At 44.6% G+C, this 19,371-nt stretch overlaps 1 protein-coding gene across 4 annotated transcripts in view; it reads left to right on the forward strand.

The window, feature by feature from the left end:
- EHMT1 (euchromatic histone lysine methyltransferase 1) overlaps positions 1–19,371 on the forward strand; it is a 162,250-nt gene that overhangs the window by 19,713 nt on the left and 123,166 nt on the right. The window contains exon 1 of one of the 4 annotated variants that reach the window (XM_044992510.1): positions 19,086–19,222. The exons of 2 other annotated variants lie outside the window; for them this stretch is intronic. The gene's annotated coding sequence lies outside the window, so the exon portion shown is untranslated. Of the gene's footprint in view, positions 1–19,085; positions 19,223–19,371 lie in introns of those variants that run through there. One more of the 4 variants, XM_044992505.1, reaches the window with a different exon arrangement.

The raw sequence follows: 19,371 nt of genomic DNA on the forward strand, positions 1-19,371 counted from the left end.
TAATGCCCTTCCTGGATTTAGGCCAAACCACAAGTGTCCTTTCAGGGATACTTCCATGAAGCCTCCCCCTGCAAGGATTACCTACTACAAAACCCAAGTAGCAGTTTGCTTAGGTGGAACTCCAGCTCCCTCACCCAATGCACAGATGCACACACTACCAGCTATAAACATTTCAACCCACAATGGTATGTCCAGGCTGAGCATATCCAAGTGGATCACGGAGCGCTGCAACACATCAGGACAGAACAGCCCGGAGCAATGATAAGGAATTCCCACCTGATGCTGAGCCATGTTGCCACAATGTCACATCTCACAGGTTGGTGTATTTCCCAACTTGATCAGCTGCACCAGGATTGATGTCATCCCCATCAAATCCATTGTGGTTGGCGGTTGATCCCCTGCTAACATCACATTGCGAAGATAAACGGGGCCTGGCCTTTTGCCTGGGCAGAGTGGATGCAAATCACTGCCAAGTCAGAGTTGTCTGCTCACTTATGCCAGTGTGTATTCAAGGCTGTGGGGAATCGGGTCCATTAAAGCCTACCCAGAGCCTTCCACCAAGTAATGTTCCCTGCAGTGCACAGTGACTGTATCTGGCTCTCAGGGAAGCAACTTGTTCCCATTTTATGTCCCTGATCTCCTCCGCAGAGAGCATCCATTGTGGTACCCAGCCAGGAGACTTGTTTCATTTTGCTCCCATTGCTAGAATTCATTGTTGTGACCACACATCCAAACTCAAAGAGGAATGGTTCCCAGTGGCAATGGAGCTGATCAGAAATAAAGGAAGCACACCACAGGGGGCCAAGAACACCCTCATGAAAGTGCCACAAACACATCGGAAGTATGAATGGAGGGTCTTTATAACCTGCAGTTCTTCAGCCCAAATGCTCCCAGAAAAAACAGTGTTGCTGCCCCAGCTGTGAATGGGTGGGGTCCATATTTCCCTTGGGGTAAACCCTGGAAGACTGAGTGAAGCCTTGCAGCTGGCAGACTCATGCCATCAGGAAAAGAACTCCTTAAATTGCCAGCATTATTAATCATTTTGCAAGCTGCACATCCAGCTGATGCACTTACCCATAGAGGCTGGATATACCTGTCATGCTCTTGGTTGTCATTCACTTCTCTTCCTTAGGAAAAAGGCAGCAAGTTTTACCTCAGAAAAGCAGCAGCGATTCAACGGAAAATTGTTTTGATTGATCATGTAACCGAGGAAGCTGCGACTGTTCTGCAGTGTGGTTTGTGGGATTCTGTCAGCAGGGTTGGCATTTTGTGGGTTTGCTATGAAACAGTGATAGCAGTATTGTAAGCTAACTCCCCCCCCTTTTTTTTTCTATGCTTTGCCATGATAGAGAGTATTAAACTAAAAAGGCACGGCTAGATGGGGTAGCAGTCATCTGCAGCAATTCTGTGGGTAAGAGGAGGAAGAGAGATCCTTGCAGACTTTGGCATGCCTTCCCACAGCTTCCTGTTGTCCCAGGCAATGATGAAACAAAGAACCAAAAGCATTTCACGTAGTAAATAGATGAAGGCTCAATAGGCCCAGCTCCGCAGTGATTGGTTACAACAGGTCTCAGTGTATAACCCACCCCATCAAGTGTATTCAGTAAGAATGATACAATTAAAGCAACTCATCTTCTGTTCTTCTGCACCTGTTTGCAGGGTTGTGGTAGCCTTATTGGTCCCTAGACAGTAGAGAGGCCAGGTGGGTGAGGTAATAGCTTCTGTTGGTGAAAGATGCAAGCTTTCGAGCTTGTGCAGAGCTGTGTGTAAGCTCGAAAGCTTGGCTTTGTCACCAACAGAAGTTGGCCCAATAAAAGACACCACCTCACCCACCTTGTCTCTCCGTCGTCTTCTGCACGTTCTCCCCAACGCTATGAAAGTCACTTAAAATGGAGGCCACAAGGTATAACCGTCCCCTCCTCCACCAAATGCCTGCATTTTATCGGGTGAGTGATTTTGGTGTCCCATTCAGTAAAGATGCTGCAGTAAAGCATATGTTATAGTAAGGACGAAGGGGTTGATCCTGCTTCCATTGGATTTAGTGGTAACCTTCTTATTAATGGGAGTAGTATTAAGCCCCAAATCCCTGCTCGTCTTCATCACCCAAGCAGTCCATTGAGGTTATTGGGGCTACTCATGTGGTTCAGATTTGGTCCTAATCATTATAAAAACGATTAAGCTCATGTGAAGCAAGGTGGGGGCCTTGGGGCCCCCCCGATTCCATGCCCGCTCTGCAACTTGCAGGCTTTCCCACTTCCTCTCCTGCAGTAAGACTTGACACAGAGGAAACTGTCTCTCCGCCTCCAGTAACAGGAGCAGAAGGAAAGTAACTATTACGATTTGTATTGTCGGAGCATCCATGGGTCTTAATAATGGATTGTGCTAGGCGCTGTACAAATGCATGTTTTTATACTCCTGCAGCACCAGGAGATCCTGCTCAGGGATTGTGCTAAGCTCTCTTTGTAGTGGCTTAGTGCCCAGCAAATCATACAAACTAACCTTGTTCCTTGTCCTGCGAAGGGGCCTTTTAAAAGTCATCTGCATCTGATAGCATAACAAGCTGTCTTGAATCTTCAGAGGGGGGCTGGTGCTCCTCTTACTGGCACTTTGTTGGTACCCGTGTTAAAATCCCCGTTGACTTGGAAGAACAGAGAAGTGAGTTTCCATAAGATGAACAGGAATATTGATTTTATTGGATTTAAAACCACTGCTGAATTTAAAGAAGAGAAAAGTACCTGAGTTTTGCTGGCATGGTGCCATTAAACATACCCTTATCGGTAAGCTCTGGGGTTCCACTAAAGAGTTAAATGGATTCATAGTGATTAAGGCTCGAATGATAAACATTTCACAAGGGCCACTCCATTCTGCTCTTGCCTTGCAACTAATTATACTAAGCAGATTCCTCCCCCGTGTGGCCCATTCCACACCCAACTAATGCTTTCGTGATGCCAGTGAAAAATGAGGAGTGCCCTGGGCTGATTTCGCAGCATCACCCATAACCAGCCCATTTGGTAGCTTAGTAAGGCACAATTTGCTCCTTTGCCAGAACACCACTGGGTTGGTTGCTCTTTTCAGCCAGGTTGCAGGTCGGGTGGTTTTGTAAATGCTGATTTTTTTAAATTGAGAAGGGCTTTGATTTATTGACCCATTGCCTCTGCAAATCGAGTTGTCTGGGCTGGCATCTGCAGATAAGAGGCTGTCAAGTAATTGCTTATTATTGATGGATTGCCAGCGTGAACTGTTTGCTTGAAGAAGAATCAGTGGCAATCAAGTCTTCAGAGTATAAACTTTCAAGGAGTGAGACTCGTTTCCAAATTGGGTGCAACGGGTCAGGACGACACCATATCTGACATCCCGACTGTGTTCGGCTATAATCCTGCCGCGATGTAGGAAGCGCAGAACAAAATCGTTTTCACATCTGCCTGCTTTCAAGTCTGGGATTTTCCTTCTCTGCATTTCAGGGCCAGATTATGCCTTATTCTAAGATCTTCTTCTAGTGTACAGAGCACTCTCAACTCCTGTGTATATTGATGGGAGTTGAGAGAACTCAGCACCTTTCAGGATGGATGCAGCCCTAAAATCACTGAATCCCCAAATCATGGAACAGGGAGGGGTGGTTGAACAGCCTGTGCTATGACACATCAAAACCAACCAGTTTGAACACTTTATAAATAAAACAAAACATCTATTTTAATGCATGGTAACAGAGGTTTCCTTCCTGTGGGTGACTCTATTTAGGTGATAGCAGAGCAAAATATCCACTGCCACCAAATGTTTATCGTTCCTTATGGATGCTGTCACTTTGGTTTGAGTTCATTTTAAAAAGTAGACATAACCCTTATTTAACACTCCCATGACATTATGGATTTTTAGTGCAGTTTCAAAAGAATAGTTTAAAAAACAAAATGGGATTTGAGATATTTTAAGAATGTAACACTCTTTAAAAAATGTTTAGAGCTTTCGTATCAAGTGGGGAAAATTGAGGGCTGGATTCTGAGCTCATGCTACTGGCTTCAACTGAGATAATCCAGGTTTACCCTGATGTTCATATGATCAGACCTGTCCCCTAAATCTTCTAGATTGAAGCAGCTAGGGTGACCAGACAGCAAATGTGAAAAATTGGGACGGGCGTGGGGGGTAATAGGAGCCTATATAAGAAAAAGACCCAAAAACCAGGACTGTCCCTATAAAATCGGGACATCTGGTCACCCTAGAAGCAGCAATCATAGCCCTAAAATATGAGTATTTATGGGGGTAGGGTGGGAGGGGGAGCTCGGATTCCTACTGGGTAAGAAGAGTAATTAAGTAACGGGACATAAAATAGATGAGAAGGCAAAGGAGGAAATGTTGCTATGATGATAATACAGGAGATAAAAATGGAAGAATATAAATGACTCTATTTCTAAGGGATCAGTCTTTGTCTTTCAGTAGCAATGTTGTCATTTTAACCAAGAAAGCTCTGATTGAGATGCACAGCTCTGGGGTGAGGGAGAGGGAATTAAGTTGCTACAATTAAGATGTAATGTAGAGTGGCCGGAGAATGAGTGGACAAGATTACTTGCAACTGTCTTGTTTAGCTATTGGATTTGTTGCCAGTAAGCAAATCCTCATTTGCATTGGCCTTTAATCTGTAGGGTAAAATGTGTTTGTCGGGAGCTGTTAGTTACTGTGCTGCACTATTGAAAACTATATTTTTAAAACAGTTCCCCCCAAATCTTTTCTGCCATTTTTAAAGCAGAGATGAGCCGAGAAATGATAAGAAGGAAAAAACTGCCAGGGAGAAGGAGCTATTTTGACTAAAGCTTCATTAGAGGGACCCTCCACTAGTTTGTCGGGAGAAAGTCAAGAGCAGACATTTAAACCATGTGCCTTATAGAGAAACCATTGTAAAAAATGTGGGGAAGTGCATGTTAGTCTCAGGGTTTTCAAAGTCATTGGAGGTAGGGAGACTCTTGCTAGAACTTCAGAAAGGGATTAGCACTTGTTTATGGAGCTATTCAACTTTGCATGTAGTCCTGAAATGGCATTTCCTCATGTCTGCAGCAGCCCTCATTTCATGAAATGGATGCAACTGCTGAAAAAAGATCTCGCGTGAGCATGCTCACTGGAAGATTAATCCTTTAGAGGGAGTTGGAGAGTTAAGCTACTGTAATTTCTCTGCAGTTGGCTGCAGTAAACAACTGCTCTAAAGACACGAGGAAAAAAAATTGACAGAGGTACATGGGACTAATGTACATATTTTTTTGTGTTTCTACTTTAACATAGAGGGGTTGATAAAGGTTTTCTCTATAGAGAACTGGGAAAGCAGGATCTGTGTTATGATTTTATGGGTAACCTTCATGTTGTGGGTTTATTTTGTTTTCCAGGCCACTGTAATCCTATTTCAGTGCAAGGCCATATTGCGAAGCTGGTTTACTTTCTAGAAGTGGACCGAGCCCTGTTCTGCCTTCATGTTGGGCTAAATGCATATACCAGTTGAGGCCTGCTGCACATTGTGCTGTGTTGGCAGGAAGGAGCTGATAACACGCAGTACTTTTCAGTTGTGAGCATAGCCCAATGTGATTGGTTTTTTTCTTTTTGAAATATCATGCTTCTGTTGAAAGTAAATTTGTAAAGGGATTAGCTTTGATTGCTTGCAGAAGAATAGTCTTTTTATTCCATTTAAAAAAAATGCATAAAGAACTGCCAACTTGCTATATTGGTGAGATATCTTAGCATTGGTCTAAAGGGCGATCACTTTTGAATGCTGAGGGAAGCCTGTCTTGGTGGTGAGGGAATTGTGTGCACAAGGACTGTGTCAAGGTGAAACTGGGCCATTTTGTTTTTTCAGTCGCTCTTTTGTGAGTGCAGCCTGAAAGAGTGAAATCCTCTGCCAGTTATTAGTGAAAGGACAGCATGGTATCAGCTCTTGCCCTGAAAGCATGGATGGAAGAAAACATTGTTTACCATCCTTGATACTTTAATTAACAACAACATCAGCAACAAGAAGCTTAAGACACTGCAGATCAAGGGCCAGCCTAGTCCTTCCTGTAACTCCATTGAAGTCCAGCCCAGTTTAGTTTCTTTCTTGGGCTGAGTCAGCAGTGTGTGAGCGTTGGGAAGGGCAGATCTCAGTAACCCACAGCTTGGGTGTTTGCCATTGAAAACTTCTAACCAATCCTTGTGGGGGATGATGGAATCGAGGTGAACTAATTGTCAGTGAAGCATGCTGGGGATATTTCTTTTTGGAGTGGGGTGGCATTGATTATTACACCACTAGCTTTAGTAATTCCCCGTCTTCAGTAGCAAGAGTGCTCGTGGATTGCTTCCTACCTTGTTAGTTCCAGGACTGTATTACTGGAGCAAAGGTGGGGAAGGGTGCACTCCTCCTAGTTCTGAGGAAGCTAAAGTATCTTGCAATATGATGAGAAAGAGTGAACAGTAGGCATCAGTTCTTTTTGTACAGTCTATGCCATTGAGAAATTGTGTTGGATGGCTGTAATGTTAGTCCTGGCATTGCCCGTTGTTAATGAATTTCCAGCAGCAGCAGGAGTATGTTTTTGCAGTGCTGCATGTTGGAAAATGGCTATTTATGTTCTTGGTGGTGGTGTGAAGAAGGGGATTGTGTTTTAACAGGTAGGCAAATGCTGATGGCTCCTACTGGATTCTTCCTGCAATAGCTGTGGGCTTAAACACAATACGCAGGTGAAAGTTAATGCAGTCAAATGAGTTCAAAAGGGCATTTCTGTGACAGACTTTGCGGAGCTAAGATGCACTGTGTTTTTCAGGAAGATTTTGCCAGACAGTTGTTGAGTTTCTTAGGTTTATTTTTCGCTCGGAGCCATCTTCTTTCAATCCTTTCCGAAAGCTTTGGCTAGCACAGATTGTCAATGTTCTTTGGACATTTTTAGGGAATACTGATGGGTGTGTATGTAGGGGGAATAATTAGCTACTAAATGCAAATGGATTGCATTTTACTGTTTTAAATACCATTGTAGTCTCTCTGAGGGTGGGTTAATTATGTCTTCCTTTTGTTGGGTGTGAGGAAAGGGTTTTTTATATATATGGGGAGGAGCATTGTTTTCAGAACATGTTTTCAAATGTGACGGAACAAAGCTGTGTTTGTCATCTTGGAAAAGCTACAGTTCTGCTGGGATCCAGCAATGCTGCCTGGTTTCTCAATGTGTGTGTGTGTTCCTAACAACGGATTTTTATCTTTTGTCTGATGCCAGTGAAGGATCCACAGGCACTAGAAGGATTTTCATGATGAGAAAAACCGCTCAAACTCAGGGCAGATTACAACTGGCTGAAGCAAAGGGGGCTGTTTTCAATTTTTTAAGATAAAATACAAGGAAAAATTGAAGCAAGAAAACTAAAACAGGACTTCAAATCTGATTGCTATGTCCACCACAAACCAAATAATGATCTCGCATTAACCCACCACGTGTAAGTGCTGGCATGTCTTGCAAATATAGAATCCAAAGGTCTCATAACACCAGGGCTGTGGGCATACAGTGAAGGAACCTCCTGTTGAGGTAGGATCCATATATCATAGTGTCTCTCCCAAAGTGCAGACAGTTCTTGTTTCCTTCCTCTTTTTGTAGAAAGTGACTATAGCACCTGGATCAGTGCTCTTCGCCCTCCTCATTCATCCAGGGGATGGGTGAGAATTAACCTAGTCACTAAAACAATTCCAAATGCTCATCTCAAAATCTCTTCCAGCCTCTGGCCTGGCCTCCTCTCACTTGTCCTGTTGGAAGGTGGGCTAGGGCTGTAGTGTCTGGCACCAGAAATTAAAGGGAAGACTCAACAAGAAGAAATACGACACTTCAATACACATGCCTTTTGGCTCAGAACCTCTCTGCAGTGGTCAGCTTACCCTGGGGTAGGACTGAGGCTTTGCTCAGCTTGATTCAGACGAAAAAGAGGAAACAGTCTGAGTATATTTAGCAAGAAGTCCAGTGTCACCAAACATGCAGCTTCTCAAGGTGTTCATGTGTCCTGGTCAAAGCTTGGTCTAGCTTGGCAGGACACTAGGACTTCCCCCTGACAGATCCCCCAGGCTAACTCCCCTTTCTGTGGATGAGCCCATGTAGAACAGCTTTCTCTTTCCAGCTAGGACGCTGGGCAGCTTCTCCATGACAGGCAAGGCCCTCCCACTGGTTCATTTGAAGGGAATTAGCCACATCCCTGTCTGACCCCCCTACATTTAGTCTGGACTAAGTTTCAAAAGTGAGCTCTCAGAAGTGTTAGGTAACATCCTAACTAACATATTCTGAAAGTCTAGTGTAGACAAGGCAGTGTAGATTTTTAACAGGTGCTAAGCTGATTGAGCTAGAGGCCGGACGTCCCCCAGTGTAGCTCTGCTACTAGGAGTGCTGGGATAGACTGACTGCCAGAGGCAGGTTGGCCACCAGTTGTCTTGACCCCATCTGAGCAAGGTAGGAGAACGTAGTGATTTAATCACCAACAGCGTGTCGATATTAGTGCTCCCATCATTGCTGTCGTAGCTGGAGCTGCACCATTGCTGGTGCAGTGTTGGGAAAACTCCACTGCAGAGCAGGCCTTGATGTCTTTTACTGGATTCCTAGACTCCATTGTAAACCCCACCTAAGGAAGTTAGGAGCCCAAATCCCATTGGATTTTCAGTGGGATTGGGTACCTAACTTCCTTAGACAGACTCCTTTACAAATCCCAGCTTTAGGGCCAGTTTCCGCTTTTTGTTCCACTAGTGCAACTCAGCTTAATTCAGTGGAGGAACTGAAAGCAAAATAGACTAGTAGATGCCTAGCTCTTTGGCAGACATCAGCCCCTGAGTTTGTTAAAAGCAGTTCATAAGAAAAAAAAAGAAAGTGGCACTGACCAGCCTTTCAGACACCTGAGACCAGTCCTTAGAAATGTTATAGGGCTGCAGCAGTGATGTGAAGGCAAAAGCGACTCACCAAGTAGGCTATATGGCACATATTCCTCAGTCATTACTAGCCAAATAATGACCATTGGAGGCTCATTGCCTTTGCTTCAGTACCTTAACTCCTTCTGCCAGTCGTTATCTGATTGGTAATGACCTTAAACCCAGACATATGGCTTAAGCATTGTAATTGTCCACTGTGCTGAATCCTCTTTTTGCTGGGAAACCGTGGAAGCGTTTTCTTTAAAACATGGAGTTTGTCTCTGCTTGTGCCTTGTTGTGTCTCATATCACCCTTCTCCTCAAACACTTGTCCTGGCTTGCTGGCCCCAATTTAAAGATTGCATTTCAGCTTTTCAGAACCCTCAAAGGGCTCCTAACTGCTGCACTCCTGCTCTGGCAACATTAACTGCCAGTCCCTCCACTACTGGAGGACAGGATCAGAGTCCTGCCTACTCATTCAGTATGACTGTCCATCTGCCGGAGTCAGGTCCCCACCTTCCCTCAGCAGACACAAGCTCTGTGGAGTGTTCTGCAACGACCTGTGGTGGATGGGCAAGAAGAATTGGACTGTATTATACCGTAATCAGCCATGGGAGTTCTGCCCCAGGAAAACTGGCCAGCTTCATGGTGTGATGCCACTAGGAGGGGACAGAGCAGGGTGTGGGTTACGCTGGCTGGAAAGAGGATTCTCGCCTGGGCTTATCAAGGCAGGTATATAAAGAGAAAGTGGGAAGTAGTTTAGAGGCTCTCTCTCAGGGACAGAGGGTCTTTTACACATCTGCAAAACAAGGTTAATCACTCCGCTACCAGCGGGAGGACAAGGCTTAATTAATTAATGAGCATAGATAAAGTACCTTGGGGTTCTTGGATGACAGGTGCTACAGGGGAACAGAATGTTATTATTGTCCATAAAATATCTTTGAAAAATGATCTACAGTGAAAGGAGAGAGTGATGGGTGTACAGCTTGCAGGGGAAGAACAAGAAATGAAACCGTGAAGGGAAAGATCTGACATGTAAATGATCTATATGCGAGGATGCTAGTTGCAAGGAGGGGAGAATGGAAAGACCCAGGAAAGGACAGGTGGGTGGGGTGTAGAGTCAGGAACAGGCAGGTTTTTAAGGTAGTATTTGAAGAGAGGAAGTGACATAGTGGCTCGTGAAGAGAAGGAAGTGCACAACAGATCATTCTTAGAGCGTCCTCCACTCCCTGACCTACTTGCTGTCAGTAATTCGCAGTTAGAAAGGAAAACAAAAGAAACAGAAGTTCTCCTTAGAAAAGATATAGATCCATCGTTCCACTCTGCCTTCTCCAGGAACTCTGCATCAGCTTTATGGAGAAGGGGGGAGGCAGATGTCTGGAATTGACGGTGAACCCTCTGGAGAAAGCAGAAGGGTAAACCCCGGGCCACATATTTCACTCTGGTGTTATGAATCATGATACTGAAGGAGGACAGTATTGGAATCCTGAAACTAGCCTCAGATTTATCTACCAACTTTAATGTGCAAGCCCCTTAATGCAAGAGCAGCTCTTTCCCCAAGAACGACACAGGTGTTACTTAATTGGCTTGCCTGGGGATACATCTCACCATGACACATTATGAGCGTTAGAAATGATCTGTCCCTAACCTCCTTCATAATCCATTGCAAACTAAAAGTCTGCTTTCCCCGCCTCTGCGCCTGGAGGAGCCCCCACTAACCTGATATATCTTAATCTCATTTTATTTTCCAGATCATTTGATTTCTCAGTGCTTCTGCAGTCCTTAGTGTTCTCGGGAATCTTTGGGTCCATCAATTGTTATCTCGGTGCCTTTGGTTTCCTTGTCAGGCCCTTAGCAACCTTGGAACAAAGTTCCCAAACTGTCTCTCATATATAACCCAAACTGTTTATAATGTGGAATCTTTTAGTAGTATGTGTACAACTCTTCGTAAATCAAATTCTGCCCTCTTTGTAGTATGATACTGGTGATTTCCTTTCCCTTCTCCCTCCTCTACTATTGGAGATTGGGAATTAAATGCCAAATATTTAATAGATCCACCTGTGTGTTTAAAGGACATCCCAGTAACTGGATTAATCACAAAACAGAGAAACAAATATCTCAAATAGTTACCAAAAAAAAAAAAAGTGAATAAGCAAATGAAACTGAAAGCAGCACCCTTCTACTCTGCATTCAGCACCAAACCTTGTCCAAGTAACCTTCCTCCTCCACTTAGTTTAGGTACAGATTCCAATCTTCTCTAAACTGATGGGAATCCATTCGAACTGCAGTGACTTCAGTGGAGTTACTCTAGATTTTCACCAGAGCAAGGAGATCAGTCTGGCCCTTAATTTCTGTATTGTTCTTTACTTTCTAAATAGCAGTTAAAATTAGTAATAATAGTGTCTGAAATGACAATAATCTCTTAAGTATTCCTCCTGCTGATTACATTCAGGGAGTGGCATGGGTTAGCTCTCCCCAGCTATTTACCTCCAGAAGTTCTGCAGGTGCCTTGCAGCCTTCGTCCAAGAACACCTTGAATGGGAAGGAAAAATGAAAGTCCCCTGGTTTTCGAAGTTGTCAATTGTGCTCTTGGCTAAGCTGATTATTTTATTTATTCCAATAATCCTCTCTTCCAGAATAAAAGAAAATGAATTGTCTGCCTATTTCTGGAGTGATTTGCCCTTCAGACAGAGTTGCTAGGCAAAGTGCTTAAAATCTGGGCTGAAAAGATGGCTGAGTGTTTAAAATCGGAGTTGCTATAAGAGAAGGTTTGGATTTTAATAGGCTAGTATTCAAGTTGCCACAAAGAGTACCATTTGCTCAGTGTTGTGTAGGATTATGAAGTCCTTTCTCTACATATTAAAAATGGGGTCAAACCTGTTGTGATAGATAATGTTTCTTAGCTAGGATTTTGTTGGTAATATGAACTGGCTGGAATTGGAGCCCTAAAAATTATACAGCATTAAACACAAACTATTTTTTTTTTTAAATGTGGAGCAATGTCATTGTTTTTCATTGGGTTTACTTGTTTGCCTGCTAGTGAGTTTCAGCTGCATTAAACTGCTTGAAAACACTTAAAGATCTATTTCAGTGAGCTGTGGTGGAACAATGAGACTTTTACTGCGTATTATACCTGGCTCTTTGGACTGTTAAATATCACGTGATTTCTTGTCTGCACAGGGACAAGCTAAATTTACTACAGCAAAATGCTGTATGGCTTCTTGGCAAAGATCAAAAGCAATGTCATAATATTTAGTGATGAGAGTAGCTACTGCAGAGAGATTTAGGTCAGTGTCTGTGTGTGGTGAAGAGGAGAATTTCATCTTTATCTCGGGTCACATTGTCTTTGATCCTGCTGCTAAATTTTGTTCTTGTTTAAGAAGCTTTTACCCTGGAATTTACACCAGTGTATCTCCATTAACATCTATGGAGTGACTCCAGATTCAGGCAGGTAACTCCTCCATTTTGCCATTTAGATAAATTCACAACCCAAATGGCCACATCCAAATTTCCTCCTGCCTCCGCCACGAGATTAGGTTCAACACATGGCAGAACGATGCATGGGCTGAATGAACAGCTTGGCTACTAAGTGGCAAACTAAGCTTCTTGTGGCTGATATGATCAGCCTCCTGCCCACCAGCAATGCTAAGTGCTTGGGCCTGTGTCATCCATTGCACTTGCCAGGTGTGCTTCAGCTTGTGTTCCAGTGCATGTTGATCCTAATACACACTGGTGGTTTTGGCACAGTTTGGATTGTGCTGAACTATGGGAAATACAGAAAAGTTTAGAACTGTGAATACCGTCCGACCGAAGGCGTGCCTGGTATGAGGGCAGGAGAGACAAGGGGAATGAACAGGGGGTTGTTTGTCCAAACCATTCGCTTTTCCCCCCAGCATTATATACTGGTATATGTGGGTGCCTCACCCTCGAATTCAGTGGAGATTCTCACTTACACCAGGACTGAGTCTGGTCTGAAACCTCCCTCCTCACCTCGCTGCATGATCAGAAGGCAGCAAGGACAGAGCCTTGGCAGCTCCAATGCTGTTGCAACACAGAAGCGTACCAAGAAGCCACATGGCAGAAAATCCCTCGTATCTGTCATGTGTGTTTCCACCGCCTGTTTTTGTGAGGCTGTCCCAAGGTAATCCATCATAGTAACGAGCGGGGTAGGAGTTAATTAATTTCCATGATCTTTCCGTAGCACTTAGTCCACGTAGTAGTAACTGTTTTACTAGGCTGCTGCGATAATCCCATAAGGGACCCACTGGGAGCAGGCTCAGCGCAAAGGATCAAGAGCCCAGGGATATTTCCATCCGCCCAACCGCACAGGTGAGAATCCCTTGCATTTCCATCCACAATTTGGCTGTGCCTCCATGTACGGGAGAACAAATCTCTACCCTCTTCGTTCAGCATAGATCTTGGGGTGGGCTTTTATTTTTATTTAAATACCATCAAACTAGCGAGACAGTTAATTAGTGAGGCTCCTAATAGCTTTCTGTTTTGCCAGAGAGTGATTTAGAATTGGTCTGTATAGCATGTTACAACAGAACTCTCTCTCCTTCGAATTCTGAAGTCCTCAAGGGATATGCTGCAGCATAAAGCTTCCCCATTCTATTTCTTCTTTTTCTGCTTAATATGACGACGATGTGTTGAGCACTGTTGTTGTGCTTGGCACTTAACAAACATCGTGGAAGACATTGTCCCAGCCCTGAGGAGCTTACAATTTCACAGTCTGCTCCCTTTGAATTCAACAGGAAACTCCCATTGACTTCAGTGTTTCAGGATCAGTCCCTTAGTTAAACACAGGACCAGTTTCCCTGCCAATATAAACCAACATCGTTCCACTGAAGTAAATGGAGCTATGCTGATTTATATCAGCTGAGGATCTGACCCACAGGCAGTGTATTTCAGATGTTCCTGATACATACATTGAAAGCTGAATTTATAAGCCACGCAGAGTTTTGTTGTAAAAATACGATCTATTCTTGGTGGGTTATTGTCAAAAACACTTTTGTTTAACTGTAACACCCTAATAGCCAAGATGGAGTCTGCTCTGCAAGGCTGCTTCCGCCAAGTAATTGCATGCACAGGAATGCAGCTGGGAAACTCCCTACCACCCCAGGGACACCTGTTCTGTACCCTGTGGAGTAAACATCCCTCCCTCCCCCAGAATGGTACAATGAATATAGGAAAGGGGCGTATTTATTTACAGAAGGATGAATGGAGAAAAACAACAAAGATAGAGAGAGCAGTAAAACAGGGTAACATCCAACCCAAGGGTGCAGGGGTACCACAGTATAAAAGTATAGACACTGCGCAATGCGTCTAGACTCAGAGGTCAGGAATCCGGGACAGAGTTTCAATCCAGTCTTGGGTGCTCCCGGTCGTCTTCAGCGCCAGTAAACTTTCCCCAACAAACCCCTCTGGTGCCTTCTTCTGCCCCTCTCTGCAAATCCACACAGAGCAACAACCTCCTTCCTTATTCCCAATGCAGAGTCACAAGCCCCACTACTCCTGGTCCCATACAGTTCTGGGTGATGATGATGATACTGGGTCCAGCTCTGGTTTGTCCTTCTCAGGTGGTTCCTTCCTGGCACGGTGCTCCCCATGGCTCCCAGCCTGGTCGGTTGCTTTGTCCCTCCTGGGCTCCAGTCTGGTTCTTGGCTGCTTTGGTACGTAAGGGCCTGCTTGATGTAGGCACTCTTGTCTGGAGCTACAGACGCTACACGGCCCTGTCCTCTCCCTCTCTTGACCCCTCTCCCCCTAGAACAACCAGCACTTCCTCTCCTTCAGGATGAGGTTTTAAAGGTGCCGTGCTCGCTAAACCCCAAGGGGTTACAGTTGGAAGGTATGTGCATGACAGGAGGATCATGTCCTGGTGAAAAGTCAAAGTTTATGAAATTCACAGCAAAGCTCCTGAAAGACCAGAGACTTGTTTTAACCAAATGGATTGGTACATTTTGACATCTGCAGAACAAAGAGTAGAGAGGATGGATGGTAGAGGCCAACATTTGCAGGGCATTGTAGACCTTCTCAGGACCCTAGCTTGTGTCCCCTTCAGCCTTCAATAGTCTTTTCAAAGGCCCTGTGTTTTACAGGTACCTCTCTCTTTCTTCCAAGTGCTTTGTGGTGCTTCACTGCTGCACCTGCTTTGGCTAGCTGGGTCCCATTACTAGTCCACCCCAGTGTGATAGTCCTGTCTTGTTGTGTCAACTGTGCCACACCCTGAGCCTGACTCTGATCTCTGTTCCACCAGTGTCAATCTGGAGTGATCCACTCACGTCAAGGGGCTGATTGGCCGATTCACTGCATCTTGTGTGATCGTTTACACCTGTGCAACGCAGATGTAAAATCGTACCAGATTAGAATGGCAGTGTGTTACACACACAGTGCAGAGCAAAAGAGAACTGGGCCCAGGGTGCTTACTCCAGATTTACACGTGTTTAACAGAGGTCAGAATCTGGCCCCCAGAGTTTAACTTCACTCGTGTTTTAAGACGTTGAGATTGCTTGAGAGACCACGATGGCCAGGATCAGTAGGATTTGGCCTGTTAGTTGCAGCTTTGGTGCCACTGATGAAGCAGGTCACTTACAGGGTATACAACAGGAATGTAGCTGCATTACACCCCTTGATATCCTCACATCATGCTGAAAGCTGGACCATGACCCAAAGCCTGTGTGTCTTGGTGTTATACTGGGCTGTACTTTGACTTGCAAGGAACACCTTACCAAAACCTTGCTGAAAATATGGACAAGAAACAACCTGACCAGCAAACTAGCTGGTCCTACCTTGGGAGCGAGTGCGGGGACACTAAGGAATTCTGGGCTTGCTTGCTACTATTCTGTAGCAAAATATTGCTCCACGGTATGGCTCAGCTCTTTTCACACAGGACTTGTAGACAGTCAGTTGAATGAAACCATTCATATAATAACAGGTACCATGAGACTAATCAACCAAGCTTAGCTACCTGTTCTGTCCAATATTGCCTCTCTGGATATTAGGCAGCAAGTCACCTTGCAGAATTTGCTCCATAGGGTGCAAGACTTTACACATCTATCCCTGTTTAAAAATGGGTTTAATTTACTGAGCCACTGTCTCAGCTCAAGGCACCCCACTTGGAGAGTTCCCCTAAGGTGGGGGTTCTCAACCTTTTTCTTTCTGACCCGCCCGCCCGCATGCTATAAAACCTCCATGGCCCATCTGTGTCACAACAACTGATTTTCTGCATATCAAAGCCAAGGTCGGCATTAGGGGGTAGCAAACAGGGCAGTTGCATGGGGCCCCAGGCGCCCTCACGAAGCTAAGTTGCTCAGGCTTTGGCTGCAGCCCCAGTTGACAAGGCTCATAGAATCTCAGGGTTGGAAGGGACCTCAGGAGGTATCTAGTCCAACCCCCTAAGAGACCCTGAAAGGTCATTGAGTCCAGCCCCCTGCCTTCACTAGCAGGACCAAGTACTGATTTTACCCTAGATCCCTAAGTGGCCCCCTCAAGGATTGAACTCACAACCCTGGGTTTAGCAGGCCAATGCTCAAACCACTGAGCTATCCCTTTGATCTCTTTTCAGGGCCCTGGACTTCAGCCCCGTCTTTGGGTAGAAATCAGTCGCTTCAGAGGTGGAATGATCATGACTCCCCCTTTTGCCACCATGGCCTGTTAAAAGATGTGGGTCATATATTTGCAGGTTGCACCTATCAAACAGGGCTACCTGGTTCCATCCTGGACATTGTACAATGCTCTTCCCTCATCTCTTGACTGGTTAAGACACTTAGATCAACACGCTTGACTTGACTATCTATGCAGATGTATATATCTCCACACGTTCCCTTTCTCCTTTGCCCACTCACAAACTCATCCCCAAAGGCGGAGGCTTTTCAGGTGTTGTGTTTAAATGCGAATGCTGCAGGATCAGTAACACAACTGCACACTCTTCATCTTGAGGGAGACCAGGCTGAGCTCCCTAATCTGCGGCATTGCTCATTTTTCTGGGGTGACCGGTGCACACCCCATAAAGAAATAATCTTGTATCTCAAGCATGTTTCTTGCATCAGCATAGGAAGGAACAAAAAGCAGTGGGGCTGGCACACAATGAAGTGGTAGTGATATAAATTAGCAGACGGCGCTACAAAGCCAATAGGGTCCTACACGTATGTGATAACTTGAATACTATCGTTTATCCTATAGTCAGCCAACGCTCTCTCATTGTTTCTAGCTCCCCTGCCATCCAAATTTCGAGGGGCCCATTCTGCATGCTTTGTGCACCCAAAACTCCAGCTGAAGTCAGTGGGAGGAGTTCACCCAGGAGTGCTTCCTCTTGGTCTCCTGGCTTGGATTGATCATAGCAGCAGTTTACGGTCTGACCCCTCCTACGTTAGGGGACTATACTCTGCTCATGCAGAGGGATGGATTTGAGGATCCAATAGATCTTTTCCATCCCTTGAAATGGATCACCAAACACTGCATTCTGCTCTTTCTCCCCCCGATCCCAAAGGTGAGAAAATGGTCAGGCATCCTTGTAGACTGAGAAACCTGCCAGTGCTGTCCATGCAGTTTCTCTTCTTAGTGAGCAACAAGAGATTCCTGGTTAAGAAACAGTCATGTCAATTCTGCATATCCGTGGGAAAGGCCCATTTCAACTCTCCTTCAGGCTTAGCCATCTAGCCTGTGTATTTTTCCAGTGGGTACCTTCTTAATGAGCTCTTGGCATCTCTGTGTTATAAGAATAGACCCCAAGGCAGTGCCACATACTATGCATGAACTTTAGGTGAAATAGAAAACCACAGTGATAGTGCATTCAGAAGGGTCCCCCCCACCCCCAAGTGCGGTGATACTTATCCCCATGATTTTCTTAAGCTGTTTTTCCCCCTGGTTGCAGCTTTCTTTGTCTCCATGGCAGCTGCGCATGTAACTTTACAGTTCTGCATAGTTCTGAGCATGAGTGTTGACTATAAAAATTGAGTTGTTTGCAGGGTGTGGTGGGGTTGTTGCTTATGGCTGGTTTAAAAAAACAAACTACTTTGTTTCCCAGTAATAGTTCAACAGCTGCTGTTTGCCTCTGGGTACTTTTACTTTGAGTTTGAGAACATGCATAGGCCTCAATTCTGCAGTCTGATCCGGGCAGAGGGACCTTTATAGGCAAACAGAGTTCCAGTGAAATGAGCGTGATGGTACTGGGGTCTACCTACGTGCTTCAAATTGCAGAATTGTGGCCACAGTCATTCCTAACCCAGAGCTCTCTCATCAGGATTCACTGATGTAGTTTTTTGCTGTTCCAAAATCCTGGATGGAGAGCTGGAATAATAATTTTTTGAAAGAACGAGACTGAATAAACTTTCGTTTCCTCTTTCTGCGTTGCCACTGCACATTAAAGCAGGTGGAAATGTTCAAATGGCTAAGATCATGGCTTCATGGCCTTTTTCAGGCTATCGTGGCTCAGAGAAAATGGGAATGGATGCCCTGGACAGAAAAATCCCAAACCCTCTAACATGTTTCAGGCTCTTTTTTCCCCTCCCAAATGCTCTTTTTAAAGAATTACAAATGCATGTTGGCATAGAAACTACAGAATCTGATTGAAGCATGCAAATGTAAAAGGAGCCTTTTCTGTGTGAACAACATGGACAGTCTCAGAAAAAGCTGGCTAAGATCTTTTGCAAGGCAAAGAAAATTGTCCAGATGTTGCTGGAATTATCATGGCACTAAATATTTAGGGTTTTTTATTTGCATTTAAAATTCAAAAAGGCTCTAATGTAGGGAATGCAGATATGTTACCATTGGGTTTTCTTTCTCCTCTCTCCTTCTTTTGAAAGAATTTATGGCCTACAAATATTGCTAAAATCTGTTTGGCTTTGAATAGTGCCAAATCCTCATTAAAACATGTGGATATTTCTGTGGTTTAATCTGTTGGAAATGTATCCGCGATCCAGTTATGTTAAATTAAGGAATAATATTGGCGTGGATGTTGTTTGAAATATTAAATGTGGCAGTCGGCACACCAAGCAAAATGTTTGCACATTTTAATCACTTAATGATTTATCTCTTAGTTTAGTCCGAGACATGATCTGGAGTGCTTAAAACTGTCCCAGTTCTCCCTTTGGAAGGGAAATATTTGCTTCCTTTCCCCCTGAAACACCCAAAGAGTAACACAGTATCTCCTGCACCTTGCTTCCACTCACTTCCTCTTCAGCTGGCTAGCACAACTGCAGTGCCATGAGCTGAAGGAAGCTGTGGAGCATTGTAAGAAAGCTCTCACTGAGCATGCTCCTCAGCACCTACCGTGGGGTTGGAACTCATGGACAGACCAGTGTAGGCCTCTGAAATCCTTGATGAAAATCTTAAAAGCCAGCACAGCCAAACAGAGGTATGGATCATGTCGAGCTTTATTTAAGAGGTTTTTACTGCTGATTCTTCAGTCCTTTGGGGTTTTCTAAAGACTGTCTTAGAGGAAATGCTTCTCTAAACTTACATGGCTTAGCAGCACATATCAGTAGTTTGTCTCTCTGATATTTT

This window comes from Mauremys mutica, chromosome 18 (assembly GCF_020497125.1).
Source record: "Mauremys mutica isolate MM-2020 ecotype Southern chromosome 18, ASM2049712v1, whole genome shotgun sequence".
In the NCBI taxonomy this organism is placed as follows: Eukaryota; Metazoa; Chordata; order Testudines; family Geoemydidae; genus Mauremys; species Mauremys mutica.